Source organism: Lampetra fluviatilis, chromosome 4, assembly GCF_964198595.1.
Source record: "Lampetra fluviatilis chromosome 4, kcLamFluv1.1, whole genome shotgun sequence".
Taxonomy (NCBI): Eukaryota; Metazoa; Chordata; class Hyperoartia; order Petromyzontiformes; family Petromyzontidae; genus Lampetra; species Lampetra fluviatilis.
This window is the reverse complement of record NC_136278.1, coordinates 18,631,772-18,648,759: the sequence shown is the minus strand read 5'-3', so window position 1 is coordinate 18,648,759 and position 16,988 is coordinate 18,631,772.

Below are 16,988 nucleotides of genomic sequence, written 5' to 3'. Positions count from 1 at the left end.
GGGGAGCAGGATGAGGGGCGTGGTCCCGGGATTGACAGGGAACCATCGAGAATGGTCGAAGCTGTCCATGTACGATTGGCTGGGGGAACCACGTGACGAAGGTATTAAGAGCGAGTGGAGGGGAACGATCGAGAGCAGACTGGAACTGACGAGAGCAGGGTCACGTGCGGACGGGGGCTGGGGTTGCCACGTGCGCGGTGGGGACTTAGTGTGTGGTCTGTCCTCTCTCCGTTGTTTGCTAGCAACGGAGAGTGAGTGAGCAAAGTGTATTGTGGAGTGGAAATAAAAGGACCGATTCCGAAGCCGTCTCTGGAAGGATTATTACACTAGTAACGAATTGGCATGTCTTGTTTCGGTGACAAACCTCACTAATTGGCTGTGTCGGGTTGTGGCGGGTTAATAACACATTTATACCGACGCGATTTAACCCAAACACACCTTTATTACGAAGAGCACCTTCTTATGTACTGTATGTACCTATGTTGAACCTCTTTCGCACACCGTGCGTAGCCAACGGGTGCTCATCAGAGGCGCTTCCCAAGAACCGTGGCCCCACAATGCGCACACGGCGCGCTGGTGCCGTGGAACGCTCCGCTGGTCACGGGCACGCGGCGAGTACAGGAAATAATGAATCGGAAAGTCCGTCGCTCGTTCCCTGCTGCTGCTCACTCTGAACTGTGATCTCACATCAGAGGCGCTAGGAGGAGGAACCACAGGGGAAGTAACGTCAGCAGCAGCAGCAGCCAAGAGGCGAGGAGCCAGTACTACCAACAATTGCCCAAGCTCTGCGGTCCTCTTCAAATCCAATGTGTTATCGGCCAATGAATGAGTGTTTACACGGGGAGGAAAATGGAGCGCCGGGATAAAGCGCACGGTGTGCGTGGGGCGGGGGGGTAATAATAATAATGAGTTAAATGTATAAAGCGCACGGTGTGCGTGGGGCGGGGGGGTAATAATAATGAGTTAAATGTATAAAGCGCACGGTGTGCGTGGGGCGGGGGGGTAATAATAATGAGTTAAATGTATAAAGCGCCCCTTAAACATCGTTCTCAGTGGAAAATAGTTGAACATCAACCAAGGGGGGAGGAGGGAGGAGGAGACGTTTGAAATAAAACTAAAGAGAGAGAAATACATTTTAAACAGATACCTCGAAGGGCACCGAGTTCCAGAGTTCAGCTGCCACATTTGCAAAGGCGCCATCACCCCCCCCCCCCCCAAGTGTGACGCCTCTAGCCCGCACACAGAAGACGGAGCCGACGAAGTCCACGTCCTTGGCATTTACCACCTTCTCCCGGAGAGACAGTGGACGGGCTCTTCCTCGACGCCCACGGTAAGGGAGTGTTTCAACGATCTGTGTGTGCGGCGTTGGTCCACAAACCCTGGCCGCCAGTGCTGGGCTATAGCGTGGGCGCAGCGATGCCGAGATGTTAACTACCTCGCCTGGTACACAGGAGGTCGTGGTTTCGATCCCGACCCTGACGCCTGCTATATATTTGGAGTTTGCGTGTCCTACCCGTGGTACAAGGGACCAGGTAGGGTGGGATCAGATAGGCACAAGGGACCAGGTAGGGTGGGATCAAGTAGGCGCAAGGGACCAGGTAGGTGCAAGGGACTAGGTAGGTGCAGGCAGCCCACATTATGAGTCACGTCACCTGCTGAATTAGCCCGGGGTTCCAGTGACGCGGTTATTGCGACTTCCTGGACCTTGTCCTGAACATGTTTGACGCAATGTCAAGTGAAACGTCGTTCATCGAACAGGTGCCTAATCTGGTTCTGAGAATTGTTCATCCACTCACCTGCGCCACAGTGGCCAGATGTTAACTACCTCTCCTGGTATATAGGAGGTTGTGGTTTCAATCCTGACCCTGACGCCCGACATTTAGAATCAACATCGCCACGCATTTCGAGTATTTGGCTAAGAGACATTTCCACGTGATAAGCCACTTCGTTGAGCTATCATTTGTGACAGACAGGTGGCTTCTGAAAAAAAAAAGCTATACAACTCAGTGGGGCCTTACCCGGTCAAATAAAAATAGTCCGGTAGTTTAGTTTAGCATGGTAACCACCGTCGAGCAGTGCGACAGAGAGGAGCTCGCCCACAACGCTATCAATGGTTCCGCTCGCTCGGCTCGAAGGTGGCCGATTTCAAACACACAGATTAACAACAATGGCTGGCTCCAGCTCCTCTCGGCTGGACGGGGTGGTGGGCGCTTGAGGGGGGGGGGGGGGCTCGTGATGGTGATTCACCGCTAGGGGGGGGAGGGTTCAAAGGGACCCAGCCCACCGGCCCAACTCACTAGCGTCGACCCTAGCACCGCGGCAGAGTAAGCGGTTAGCGCCTACACTGCACTATCAATCCAGCCGCCCGAGTTCGGTTCCCGCTCACGGCCAACACCATCAGTGACGATTATCTGAACCGGTCATTGGCCTCCCCTAGGTCTCAAATGAGTACCTGGTGCGGTGTGTAATCATCGCCACTGGGAAGATAAAGGCGGCCGGGCGTGGTGCTGGACACCCACCCCCTCGTTTGACGTTCCGGCCTTTATTAGGTGCTCGCTAACAGCACTTGCTGCTAGTCTGTTAAGGCTATACGGGGGATCTTTGCCTCTGTGTTTTGCTATCTGTTGAGTGTGGTCTTTGTGATTGATTTAGCAATGTCATTTTTCAGCTTACTTCGTCAATCCACTGCTGGATGAAGGCGTGTTAGTTTGCGGGAGGGGTAGGTATGTTTGTGTGTATGTATGTTGACCTTTCGTGCTAATAGTAGGTGCGTGGAAAGGACAGCAAACTAAACAAAAAAACTGAGGTTTCAATCTAGATGATTTTAAAGCGCATAGTTTCAGTGGCTTCCTAATATATATCGGAAGGAAGAGCTTTCCAGACGGCCATAGAAGCGTATCTGAAGGCGTGCAATGCGGTGACCACTGTCTTTGTCCGATGGACAGCCAAAAGCCGCTGCTTGCGAGCATGACTGGAGTTCGCGTGGTGGTTTACGCTCCTTGACGACATTGGCAAGGTATTGCGGTTCATTTGTGGCAAGCATATTCTTGGTTCTTTTGGTGAAGTCACGTAGATAGAAAATAAAATTTAAATAAAAAAGTTAAATAAAAATAAATGTAATTGAAAGTAATAATTTAAAAACCCCACGACATTTTGATCGCAACACAAGCGGTCTTCATCAGGCGGAGAGAAAAGAGGGGGCAAGCCTCCAAATGCAACTGCTTATAAGGGTTTCCAAAGTGAGTGGGCATGGGACGAGAGCTGGGAGGAGGAGACCTGCGCGGCGCAAACAGCACGGGCGGGGCAGCCGGTCAGCCAATGAGCCAATGTAGGAGTAGCCAATGGGGGAGCTGGGAGGAGGAGAGATGTGCGGTGTAAGTCAGCCAGTGCTAATGTAGGAGTAAACAATGGGCGGAGGAAGGGGGTAGAGATAGGGGGAGAGAGAGGTGGGCGGTTAGAGATAGGGGAGAGAGGGAGGGTTAGAGATGGGGGGGGGGGCATTGCACCTCGCTACACACATCTACACTGCTGATGGTAGAGGTTGACAAGAAAACACAAATCAAGTCATGACCCAAAGTGGTTGATGACATCTGTGTGTCTGTATATATGGATGGCTTCGTGAACAAATCTTTATTGATAGCCAGTCGGCTTGCAAAGTACCATCGCTTTGCAGAAATACATTTCATGTGAGCCAGCCGCATTAAAGTAATGATCAGCCACGGCAGAAGTATTGGTCCTGCCGTGTTTCAGATCTGCCTTATGTTCATGAACACGGTCCGAGACATGTCGTTTAGTTTCCCCAATGTAACTACTGCCACAGATACAGCTTAGTTTGTAGACGCCGGGATAATGCATGTCAGGAATCTTGTCTTTCATAGATGGGATCAGATCATGAATTTTATGCACTGTGGTAAATCGGACCTGGATCTATTTTGGTTATCCCTGTTATGTAAGGCAAGATGATGGTTTTAATTGGATCTTCAGATGGCTCCTTCCTTACGGTTGGGGTGATAGCTTTGCGGATTGTGTAGTCAGAATATCCATTCGCCTTGACAGCCTGGTGTACGTGTTTGAATTCACTGGTCATGTGTTCATGTTCGGAGATACAGTAAGTTCTATGGTGTAGCGTTTTGATGAGGGAATTATTCTGGGATGGATGGTGATGGGAATCAGGTTTTAGGTAGTTGTCAGTATGGGTTACTTTCCTGTAGATAGAGTGGCTCAATGAGCAATCTGGTCTCTTTTTGATTAAGACATCCAAGAAAGGTAGCATGCCATCCTTTTCTACGTCCATGGTGAATTTGATTGCTGGATGTATGGGATGGATGTGATTGAGGAATTGTTTCAGAGCCGGTCGGCCATGTGGCCAGATGACAAACGTGTCATCCACGTATCTCTTCCACAAGGACGGGTGTAGAGTGGATGCCTGGATGGCGTCCGTCTGAAAATTTTCCATGAAAATGTTGGCCACAACCCGCGATAAGGGAGAACCCATTGGAGTGCCTTCAGTTTGTTTGTAGAATGTTCCATTCCAGGTGAAGTATGTGTTGGTGAGGCAGTGTCTCACCAGGGCTGGTACATCAGCATTCAGTCCTTGTTGGACAAAATCTTAAATTATTGCAATGGTATCGGGCACAGGGACTTTGGTGAACAAAGAAACTACATCGAAATTAATTAGCAAATCACCTGGGGACAGTAAGATGTCTTTAATTGACGATACCAGGTGAGCCGAGTTAAGTACAGAAGAGGTGGTCTTACCAGTGAATGGCTGCAAGGTTTCAGACAGAAATCGGGCCAGTTTGTAGGTGGGTGAGCCAGTGGTGGAGACGATGGGATGAAGGGGTGTACCTTCTTTATGGATTTTTGGTCAGCCATATCGTCTGGGTGGTCTAGCAGGAGAATGTTTTAAGGAAAAACATTTGGTCTGTTCAATTAATGAAGCTGAATCAATGATGATACTGTGAAGGCTGCTGCCCCCCGACTCCTCACTCGTGGGAGGGCTGCTTCTTCTCGAATGCTCTCCCCCTTCCTCCTCCCCTTCCTCCCTCCGCGCTGCTGCCGCTCGTAGCTTCGGCCTCGCTGCCTCCGCGTCCTCCCTGTGAGGCATGACTCGTGGCTGGCTCTCAGCCACCTGCGATTATCCACACACTCCCCGCGTACACTCCCCCAAATGTTAGGAGGGGACTCCCTGCACGTGCGTGCCCGTGCACGCTGCTGTCCACACTCGTGCACGCGCTACAAAGAGCCGTACGAATATGTATGACCGCAGCGCAGCACCAGCACCACCAGCAGTACAACCACCACCACAAACACCACAATAACCACCACCACAACAACCACCACCACCACAACAACCACCACAACCACGTGCTTGAATTTCGCACCCGCCAACACCCTTAAGGTGAACGTCGCCACGACAACCTACTGTGTATAACGCGCGGAGTAAATAAGCCCCTGCGCTCAAGCACCGGACAATGATGAAGGAATGTCGACGGGATTTGCGCGCAACACCCGGGCACAATGGTCGATGAACGTCGACGGGATTCGAGCGCAAAACCTGAGCACAACGGCGAATGAACGTCGGCAAGATTCGCGCGCAAAACCCGGGCACAATGGCGGATGAAGGTCGGCGGGATTCGCACGCAAAACTAGGCACAATGGTCAATGACAGTCGACGGAATTTGCGCGCACAAACCGGGCCCAATGGCGAGCTATTACCGACGACACTTGCGCGTCAATCCGTTGTGGAACAGCGCGTGGTTAGCGTGGCCCAAACGCAACGACAATCGAATCGAGGTGACCTTACGTATTTCACTCGTCATTCACGCCTGCACCGAACGTCCGCAATCGTTTATCAGTGAATGCGCGCCAAGCATCACACTTATGCGCGTACTCACAACACTCCACACTCTCTCCACACCCACAGAAACCACACAACGTCGGTATTTTATGCTAGGGTTTATTCCCGACGCGACCGTAATGTAAACACTACCTGTCCCCGAGCCAGAATCACCCAGCGAGCAGCGTCCCATCTATTTCTGTTAAATTTCTCGGTAGATCGCTACGCTACCTCTCACCTCTCTCACGTACTCACGGTTCTGCCCTGATGTGCGGGAAGTCGGGGTCGTATCCTGGCTGCGCTCCGACGTGTCACACGGACGCCCGAGTGGCCGGGAGGTTGACTGCCCCGATCGCTGACTTGGAGAGGACTGGACTCGGGGCTCCTCCCCCCACTTGTATGCCGTTCTACATCAAAAGAGGTCCTCGGCCAAGCTGACGGGGCTTCCCAGCCAATCATCACGTCTCCCTTGCGTGCTCCATCCGACCATTCGGATCCTCCTTCGCCCAGCCAATCAGACGCTTACCCGTGGCCTAACCCCCCTCACTTCAAAGGGATTCTTGGCTAAGCTGGGCCGCCCTCTCGACCAATCCTGACGCTTCCCTGTCTGGTTCTGTCTCAGGTACTCCTTTCGCCATGTTCCTACAACTGGAGTTCCGCTCCGTCCCCCCAGTGTCCTAGTCTCCCTGTAGCTCGCCGTTCGTGGCCCCGCCCCCTACCTGCCGTGCCGCGTCTTTCTGCTTTCTCACTGCGGTTGCCGGGTGGCCTTGCTGTGACCAAGTAGTTTCAAGTCAATTCACGGTGTCGCAGGATCATCCGACCTGGGGGAAATCTTCCAATTCCCTGACCCCGGGAAACCGTGAAGCCCCCCACGAGGGGGCTCTCGGGTGAAAACCCAGAGGCCCGGTGACTTCCCCATGAGGTCCTACGTGGGTGTGTGTCTGTGTGTGTGTGTGTGACCGCATGCCTAAACAGCTTTTGTTCGGCCGGATCGAGGGGGCTAAACGGGCGCGGCACGGGCTAAAGAAGAGATGGAGTGATGTGGCACAGGAGGACGTGGAGCTGAGTGGACTTGCCGATGACTGGTACCAGCGGTGTCAAGATCGGCCTCAGTGGAGGAGGCTCGTGAAGGACGCTACTGGGCAGTTGGAGGCAGTCGCCCTCCAACAACAACGGAGGGCGGAGGAGCGACGCTCACAACAACGAGCGGAGCGCCGGGTGGCTAAAGCACAGCAAGTTGGCACAGTAGGGGGCACAGGTGGTGCATCAGCCAGTCATCTCGGTCATCTCGGTCAGTCGACCCGTGGCACCTGGGTCTGCCCCGTGACCTCCTGCCAGCGGGCGTTCGACACTTCACGTGGCCTCAGGGTGCACATGGCCTGGCACAAGCGTCGTGGTGACGTCACCGCCACTTAGTGGCGAATGGCGGTTGTTGTGTTGTTGTTGTGTGACGTGTGTGTGTGTGTGTATCCGTGTGAGGGGTTGTGATGGGGGAGCAGCGCCGGCAGAGCTGCTCCATTGCTGTGGCATCACAATTAAGACATGTACATCGGGCCCTCAGGATGAACGGATACTCTGACCGCACCATCTGCCAAGCTGTTTCTCCCACCATACAGAAAGAGCCACATGAAACTCCGACCAAACCTATCACGTTACCATACATAGCAGGCGTGACCAAAAATATCTCCAAAATTCTAAACAAACATAAGATCCAAGTCCGATTCAGTACAGTGCATAAAATCCGTGATCTGATTCCATCTGTGAAGGATGTCGTTCCTGACTTACAGTATCCTGGAGTCTACAAATTGAGTTGCAGTTGCGGTGATTGCTACATTGGAGAAACGAAACGTCATGTTTCTGATCGTGTCCGCGAGCACAAGTCAGATCTGAAACACGGCAGAACTGATTCTTCGGCCGTTGCCGATCATTGCTACAACTCTGTGGGCTCTCATGAAATTGTCTTTTCCGAGACCAAGGTGCTCTGCAAACCTCCTGGCTACCATCAAAGGTGTGTACACGAAGCCATACAAATATACAAACACAGACATAATTTCAACCGTGATGATGGTTACAAACTGAGTAATCATTGGAAAGATGTGATTAACCATGCAAAAAAGATTTAACTACACTTATTTGGACCATCTTATTTGACAGACAACTATTACAGGTTACTGATAGACAGCCAGTTCTGTTTTACCAGGTTTAGCTTTCTTTTTTCACACTTTTGTTATGTAGGCCAGGCTTAGTCACAAACCGAACCTCTCCATAATAAAGGCTAATTCTTTTGTTATGTAGCCTATTACCATCTACATGGCAGAGGCTCGGTCCCATTTGCAGCATTTGTTATGTAGGCTAGGCGTTAGTCACAAACCGCACCTCTCCATAACAAGGGCTCAGTCAATTGTTATACAGTCTATTCTTAGTCTTAAGCCTCACCTTACCATATTAATAAAACGTTGCCGTTCCGGCCCTGAAGACGGAAGCTTGTGTTGCCTCCAAAACGTCGTGATTTTTATTATTTTTATTTTACTTTTATTAATTTTAATTTTTTACCTACGTGACTTTACCGAAAAAACCTAAGAATATGAATCCTTGCAGTCACGAAAGCTTAAAATCTAGAATCATCACAATACTGTTCGTTTTTTAACGAGGCAGTTGGTGGGATCTCTTTTGTGTAGCTACCATCATTAAATAGGTCCTGAATTTTGGTATTGTACACGTTTTTGTCCATGATGACCATGGCATTGCCCTTGTCGGCTGAGAGGAAGACGATATCGTCCCTCTTTTTTAGTTGAGATAACTCAAAGCGCTCATCCTTACCGATGTTGCTGACCGGTATCTTAGCGCTTTTGAGGGTTGCAGCGATATCAGATCTTGTCACGTCTGCAGCGGTGTGTCCCAAACCCTTAAGAGCTACATCGACCTGAGCAATAATGCCATCCACTGGCATGTGTTTGGGGGTGACTGCAAAGTTGAATCCTTTAGTCAAAAAACCGACTTTAGACCATCGGAAATTGGGCTATTATTCAGATTAATAACAACCTTGTCAACGTTTAACTTTTTAACGTGTGGATTTGGTTTCTTATTGGAAAGGAGGTTGCATTTGGAAATCATAGTGTCTTGTGGCAAGCACTTTGTATGTATGTGTAATAAGTGCAACCTTATCATGTATTTGTTCGGTCAAGGCAGACTGGTGAAGGAGCCGTAGTCAGCCGTTACACGCCACACCGATGTTAGCCCAAGAGTGGACATCGAAATTCGGAGCACGCCAGTGTCAAAAGCGCAGCGTTGCTAACCACTTCACCACCGCTCGACGCCAGGAATTGGGCCGTCGTGGTCTATCGCACGTGGCATTTGTAAACACACCGACCTGAAATTCGGGCTGTAAGGAAATAATGTTGTTTTTTAAAAGGATTGTGCGACAACCCGTGAAGTACCCGTAGCTAGAAGATGTTGCGATGTGACGCGACGTGTCAGCGTGATATTGCTCTGCGATCTCGTTGGGCCATTTGACGCTGGGCCCAAAAACCGAAATGGGCCCGGTGAGGAAGACACTTTGGAGGCAGCCGAATAGATGCCAACTTAATGCCAACGGTGAGGGCGTAAAATAGGCAATTCAGGGTCCACATTAGAGGTGTAATGAACCGTCTTGCTCGTCAGGAGTATTGGTTCATTCCAGCACAGTTCACATGGTGCGCATCCAACGTCTATAAGATTCCACTAGGTACACCCTGTCTCCGTCTCCACCGGGTCTGGGCATTCCCACTGGGCTACCGCACCCTCGTCACCCTCGTCACCAGCGTCTCCCTCGTCAACCTCGTCACCGTCGTCATCCTCGTTATCAGCATCTCCCGCGTCACCCTCGTCACCAGTGTCACTGTCATCACCCTCGTTACCAGTGTCACCCTCGTCACCAGCGTCTCCCGCGTCATCAGCGTCTCCCGCATCATCAGCGTCTCCCGCGTCACCAGCGTCGCCAGCGTCACCAGCGTCGCCAGTGTCCACCGTGCAGACAACGAGGTGGAGGAGGACGAAATGCGAAGTCGCCCATCGTCTCAGATGCGGCAGCAGTGACACACAGATGTACTCCCTCTCTCTGAACCTGGCTCTTATATCGGAGTTTAAGGGCCTACGCCCAACTCCGCATCTGCCCTCCCTTAGTAATTTTGATGGGCATCTGAACGTCCCGAACCAGTTTGTCCTCACCTCCCCCTCCCTCATATCTTTCCCTGCTCCCTCAATTCCTGGTCATTGCAGATGTAACAAAATGTTTGAATAAAAAAAATATATTAACGAACAAAAAAGAATACATAAATATTCACTTCTCTTTTAACACCCCAATCACATTTGCACATTCCTATACACAGACCAGTTCCACAGACCCCACCGCAGGTCCCGGCCCCACCGGGGCATTTGCCCTACGGTCTGCTGCCCTATGGCCCAGTCCAGGCCCTGCTGTGCATTCACCTTCGCCGTGTCCGCGAGGGCCTCCCGCCCATGACACGGACAGCCCCCGGCGACAACCAGTGCACTGAGCGCACACGATCGCCGCTGATGGCTCTGGACGGCGTTGAGTTCCCGTCCAGGGTTTTGACTTTGCAAGCGATGAGCCTATTCCTTACAAATGCCACACCGCCCCTTCGGACGAAACTAAATTTTTAATTTTACCAAGTAAGGCCTACTGAGCTATGTAGCTCCTTTATCAGAAGCGACCTGGCCACAAAGGAAGTAGATTATCGCGTGGAAATGTATAGCAGCCAAATACTCTGAACGTGTGATGTTGATTCTGAATGTGAAGGGAAAAGCTGGAGGACCTGTAGAAAAATCCACGTGACCACGGGGAGAGAGAGAGACACGCAAACTCCAAATATACAGCAGGCAACAGGAACAGTATTGAACCCAGGGCCTCTTGTATAACAGGCAAGGTAGTTAACATCTCCACTGGGAGAGAGAGACACGCAAACTCCGAATATATGTAATGACATGATGACACCTGCTGGTGAGAAAAGGGAAGCACGGGTACAGGCACCGCTAAGACAGCATCCAATCCCAAGGGAGAGGTATCTGGGCCAAAGGTAATGGGCGGGGCTGTCCGGAATGCTCTGGGAACCCGCTCGAAGGTTCCACGATAGGGCGTGGCCAGAAGCGGAGCCTAGCCGCACCTGCGGTGATATAAGCGGGGGAGGAGGAGGACTTGGGGTTCGTGTGTGGAGTCTTGGGTCCGGACTGCGTCGCTGCTCACTGTCATCTCTCTAAGTCGTCCGGCCACGTGGAAGATCTCCTGCGGGGTTCCATCACCCTTCCTGGCACGCCGCCAGCTAGCAGCAGAGCCGAGAGTGGACGGGTAGAACCACGCTGTGTGATCGACCGTGTGTGTAGCCAGTAGAGATGCTAACATTTAAATGAGAAGACAAGGTTGGCCTGTGTTGTGCCCGTGTGTGAATATAGAATAAGTACCCTCTACACGACGTGTCGCGAAAGTCGCTCATTGCATATACAACAGGGGTCAGGGTCTGGATCGAACCCACGACCTCCTGTTTACCAGGCGAGGTAGTTAACATCTCGCCACCGCGGTGCCCTGATACCGACACACATTTAATAGGTGCTCGCAAGTTATCCCCAACAGTTCATTCAGGCTACGTGGGGAACGAGTTATTTGTAGTCTCCCGTGGCGTTGCTGCCATCGCTGATGCTCCGTGATTATTTGAATGATTCAGTTGCCCACTAGAGGGCATGCGTTGGTGACACGCGCCATGGAATCTCACTGAACGAGAGAAATCCGACCGTTCTCGGTGTGTATGCGTGCACATTAGGATGTGTTGTTGTTGTGTGTGGGGGGGGGGGTGAGCACAATGTGCTACGAAAGCGGCGAGTTTTATTCCAGCACACGCACGGCCAATATCAGTTGCCACATTTTAGAACCGACCCAGGGCTTCCCCTCGATCGTATTAGCCTTACATGAGTACCTGGTCCGCTGTGTATACATCAGCAATGGGGAAGACAAAGGTGGCCGGGTGTGGAGCAGGCCACGACGAGCCGGCCTTAATAGGTGCTCTCTAGCAGAACTTGCCCCCGACAGTCTGCAACGATTGTGCACGTGTCCTTTTCATTGAGTATAGGTGAGGAACATTCAATGTGATCACAATCTCTGACTTTGTCCTTCACGATCCACACTGCACGTGTCTACAATTCACGCTGGTTCTTCATGTTCTGCAGATGTAGATGTCACTCGTACTTCACGTTCTGCAGATGTAGATGTCACTAGCTCTTCACGTTCTGCAGATGTAGATGCCACTTGTTCTTCATGTTCTGCAGATGTAGACGCCACTTGTTCTTCACGTTCTGCAGATGTCGATGCCAGTAGCTTTTCATGTTCTGCAGATGTAGATGGCATTGATTCTTCACGTTCTGCAGATGTAGATGCCGCTGGTTCTTTACATTCTGCAGATGTAGATGTCACTGGTTCTTCACGTTCTGCAGATGTAGATACCACTGGTTCTTCATGTCCTGCAGACGTATGATGTCACTGGTTCTTCACGTTCTGCAGATGTGTGATGTCGCTGGTTCTTCACGTTCTGAAGATGTAGATGTCACTAGTTCTTCACGTTCTGCAGATGTAGATACCACTAACTTTTCATGTTCTGCAGATGTGTGATGTCACTGGTTCTTCACTTTCTGCAGATGTAGATGCCACTGGTTCTTCATGTTCTGCAGATGTAGATGCTACTAGCTCTTCACGTTCTGCAGGTGTAGATGTCACTGGTTCTTCACGTTCTGCAGATGTGGATACCACCAGCTTTTCATGTTCTGCAGATGTATGATGTCACTGGTTCTTCACTTTCTGCAGATGTACAGTGAGGGAAAAAAGTATTTGATCCCCTGCTGATTTTGTATGTTTGCCCACTGACAAAGAAATGATCAGTCTATAATTTTAATGGTAGGCTTATTTGAACAGTGAGAGACAGAATAACAACAACAAAATCCAGAAAACGCATGTCAAAAATGTTATAATTTGATTTGCATTTTAATGAGGGAAATAAGTATTTGACCCCCTCTCAATCAGAAAGATTTCTGGCTCCCAGGTGTATTTATACAGGTAACGAGCTGAGATTAGGAGCATACTCTTAAAGGGAGTGATCCTAATCTCAGCTTGTTACCTGTGTAATGCGGGCGTAAGCGACCTTCCGGAGGTGACGTCACGGGGGGTGGAGTCATGTGACGTGGGGGGAAGGTTCGGGGCTTTAAGCGGGTAAACCGGAAGGGGAAGGTAGTCGGGGTGTGAGCGGAAAAGAGTGAGGCCACGCGGGCAAGTGTGGAGAGGGGGGGGCGCCGACGGCCATCGGGAGCCAACCCCGAAGATAAGAGGAAGCTGCGGAGTGGTGTGCAGCTGGGGAGGAGACAGCCAGGAGGGCTGCGTGTTAGAGGCAGCGGTGTGGCTGCCAGGAGGAGCTGCGGAGAGAGAGAGAGAGGGGGCTGCTTGTTAGAGGCAGCGGTGTGGCTGCCAGGAGGAGCTGCGGAGAGAGAGAGAGAGAGCAAGAAGCTGTGAGAGCTGCGGAGGGAGAAGAGCAGCAGAGAGTACAGCCAAGGGGGGCTGTGTGAGAGAAACAGCAGCGGAGCTGCTGTTGTGGATCGGGCCGACATTGGAGTCAGCACCGTGGAGAAGCTACAGAGTAAAGACAGCCGTGTGGGTGTACAGCACGAACCGAATAATAAAGGACACTGAGCCAGACATCGTGGTCCAGTCGTTTATTACACTGGTGTCGGAAGTGCAACGGCATGTCGAAACAAGTGAGGAAGAAAGTTAATCCGGCGCCTGCATCGGCTTCTTCGTCCGACGACGACGAACTCCCTCCAACCGCGGATCCTGTTGGGGTGGTGGAGGAGAGCCCGGCTGAGGCGACCACGGGAACGGGAGTGGAGGATGTTGGCGCGGTGGCGGGTCCGTCGACATCATCAGACGCGGATCAACGATGGCAAGCGATGGCGGTACAACTGGAGGCACTTAAGGACGTCCTGGCGCATCTATGCCATCTCGTCGCGCCAGGGACGATGGATGATGCAAGTGGTGCTCCGCGGGCCGCCACGTTGCCTGTCCTGCCGCCGCCATTGCCCACGCGGCAAGAGGCCGCCATTTTGCGCGCTCCGTGGCGCCAAACCGCCATCTTGGCCACGCCGCGGGCCGACGCCATTTTGAATTTGCCATCACAACCACCACCATTGGAAGACGGCGGGAAGAGGAGTCGGAGTCGCCACCTTACAACAGTTAAAGAATTTTCCGTCGGTGGGGACTGGAGCGCGTTCGCCTGCCGCTTCTTGGCGGCGGTACGCACAGCAAGATGGACCGATGCGGAGGCTTTGGAGGTGTTGCCGACTCTCCTGGACGACGAATCTGTCCGATTCTTCCGTTCCATAGCGACCGATAAGAAGGCAACTTTAAGTGGTGTTTTTCAAGAAATGCCCGATGCTTATGAGCCACCAGATGATGCGCATCGGCGATTCGCTCAACGACAACGAGCACCAGAGGAGTCGCCCGTGGCGTTCAGGGGTGCGGTGCTGGAGCTGGCCATGGCAGCTTATCCTGAGACGCCACAGGACCTGCTTGAGCCTCTCATATTAGGGAAAATGTTGGAGCTGTCTCGGGATCTAGGGATCCCCATGCCTGTGTGTGGGCATGAGAAGCTAACTTCCCGGATGGCTGCTAAGTGTCTCGATGCGCAATTCAACCTCCGTCGCTGGAAACAAGTGACGGCGTGGACGGGGGGGCCCGTCAAAGAAGGGGAGGCGTTGGGGTGGAACCCTGCGCAGGCCGTCTATGTTCCGGATGACCGGGGCCCTCAACAACTGACGGCCGCCTCCGCTCCATGGACGGGACGCGGCGGGCCGAGACCGCGCGCGGTGCTACCAGAACGGGGCCGTCAGGAGGCGAGGCCTGCGCTTCGGCGCAACGAGGCCGTATGTTTCAGCTGCGGGCGTAGGGGCCACTACGCCAGAGACTGCTGGGCCCGCTTCCCGGCTCCGCCGCAGCAGGAGGCCTCGGCACCGGTCAAGTCGGCTAAAGATCCTCCGAAACAGACAGGCCGGCCGTGACATTGCGGGGGACGAGGGGCCCTGCTCGGAGGACGCCTGCCAGGTCTGCGGGACCTTCGAGCCCTGCAGCTCTTCCGACCCAGCTGCGGGCACGGTCACAGGACAAGCCCAAGACTAACTCTTTAGGGACACGGGACGTCGGTGGACTTCCGGCTACGACAGGGGGATTACCCCCTGTCATTCCTCGACTTTCATCGCGTTCCCGTTCTGCGAGTGGGCCGCCGACCGTCCGGGACGGGCCGGCGACCCGCACACGTTCCAAATCGCTTACGTTTCGTTGATTGTTGCTGTCTTGTTATTTTTTTCTTACAGTTGTATTTATTGCATGCTTTTGTACGTTCGTTGATGTTAATTGCGTTGTTGTTGTTCTTGTTGTTACATTATATGCTTAGTGTCCTTTAGGGGGGGAAGCTCGGTTCGCCGCATTACGATTTGCTATTAGTCAGCCGAGGTCGGCTGGGATTTTTCTACGGGGGAGGGTGGTGTAATGCGGGCGTAAGCGACCTTCCGGAGGTGACGTCACGGGGGGTGGAGTCATGTGACGTGGGGGGAAGGTTCGGGGCTTTAAGCGGGTAAACCGGAAGGGGAAGGTAGTCGGGGTGTGAGCGGAAAAGAGTGAGGCCACGCGGGCAAGTGTGGAGAGGGGGGGGCGCCGACGGCCATCGGGAGCCAACCCCGAAGATAAGAGGAAGCTGCGGAGTGGTGTGCAGCTGGGGAGGAGACAGCCAGGAGGGCTGCGTGTTAGAGGCAGCGGTGTGGCTGCCAGGAGGAGCTGCGGAGAGAGAGAGAGAGGGGGCTGCTTGTTAGAGGCAGCGGTGTGGCTGCCAGGAGGAGCTGCGGAGAGAGAGAGAGAGCAAGAAGCTGTGAGAGCTGCGGAGGGAGAAGAGCAGCAGAGAGTACAGCCAAGGGGGGCTGTGTGAGAGAAACAGCAGCGGAGCTGCTGTTGTGGATCGGGCCGACATTGGAGTCAGCACCGTGGAGAAGCTACAGAGTAAAGACAGCCGTGTGGGTGTACTGCACGAACCGAATAATAAAGGACACTGAGCCAGACATCGTGGTCCAGTCGTTTATTACACCTGTATAAAAGACACCTGTTCACAGAAGCAATCAATCAATCAGATTCCAAACTCTCCACTATGGCCAAGACCAAAGAGCTCTCCAAGGATGTCAGGGACAAGATTGTAGACCTACACAAGGCTGGAATGGGCTACAAAACCATCGCCAAGCAGCTTGGTGAGAAGGTGACAACAGTTGGTGCGATTATTCGCCAATGGAAGAAACACAAAAGAACTGTCAATCTCCCTCGGCCTGGGGCTCTATGGAAGATCTCACCTCGTGGAGTTGCAATGATCATGAGCACGGTGAGGAATCAGCCCAGAACTACACGGGAGGATCTTGTCAATGATCCCGAGGCAGCTGGGACCATAGTCACCAAGAAAACAGTTGGTAACACACTACACCGTGAAGGACTTAAATCCTGCAGCGCCTGCAAGGTCCCTCTGCTCAAGAAAGCACATATACATGCCCGTCTGAAGTTTGCCAATGAACATCTGAATGATTCAGATGACAACTGCGTGAAAGTGTTGTGGTCAAATTAGACCAAAATGGAGCTTTTTGGCATCAACTCAACTCGCCGTGTTTGGAGGAGGAGGAATGCTGCCTATGACCCCAAGAACACCATCCCCACCGTCAAACATGGAGGTGGAAACATTATGCTTTGGGGGTGTTTTTCTGCTAAGGGGACAGGACAACTTCACCGCATCAAAGGGACGATGGACGGGGCCATGTACCGTCAAATCTTGGGTGAGAACCTCCTTCCCTCAGCCAGGGCATTAAAATGGGTCGTGGATAGGTATTCCAGCATGACAATGACCCAAAACACACGGCCAAGGCAACAAATTAGTGGCTTAAGAAGAAGCACATTAAGGTCCTGGAGTGGCCTAGCCAGTCTCCAGACCTTAATCCCATAGAAAATCTGTGGAGGGAGCTGAAGGTTCGAGTTGCCAAACGTCAGCCTCGAAACCTTAATGACTTGGAGAAGATCTGCAAAGAGGAGTGGGAC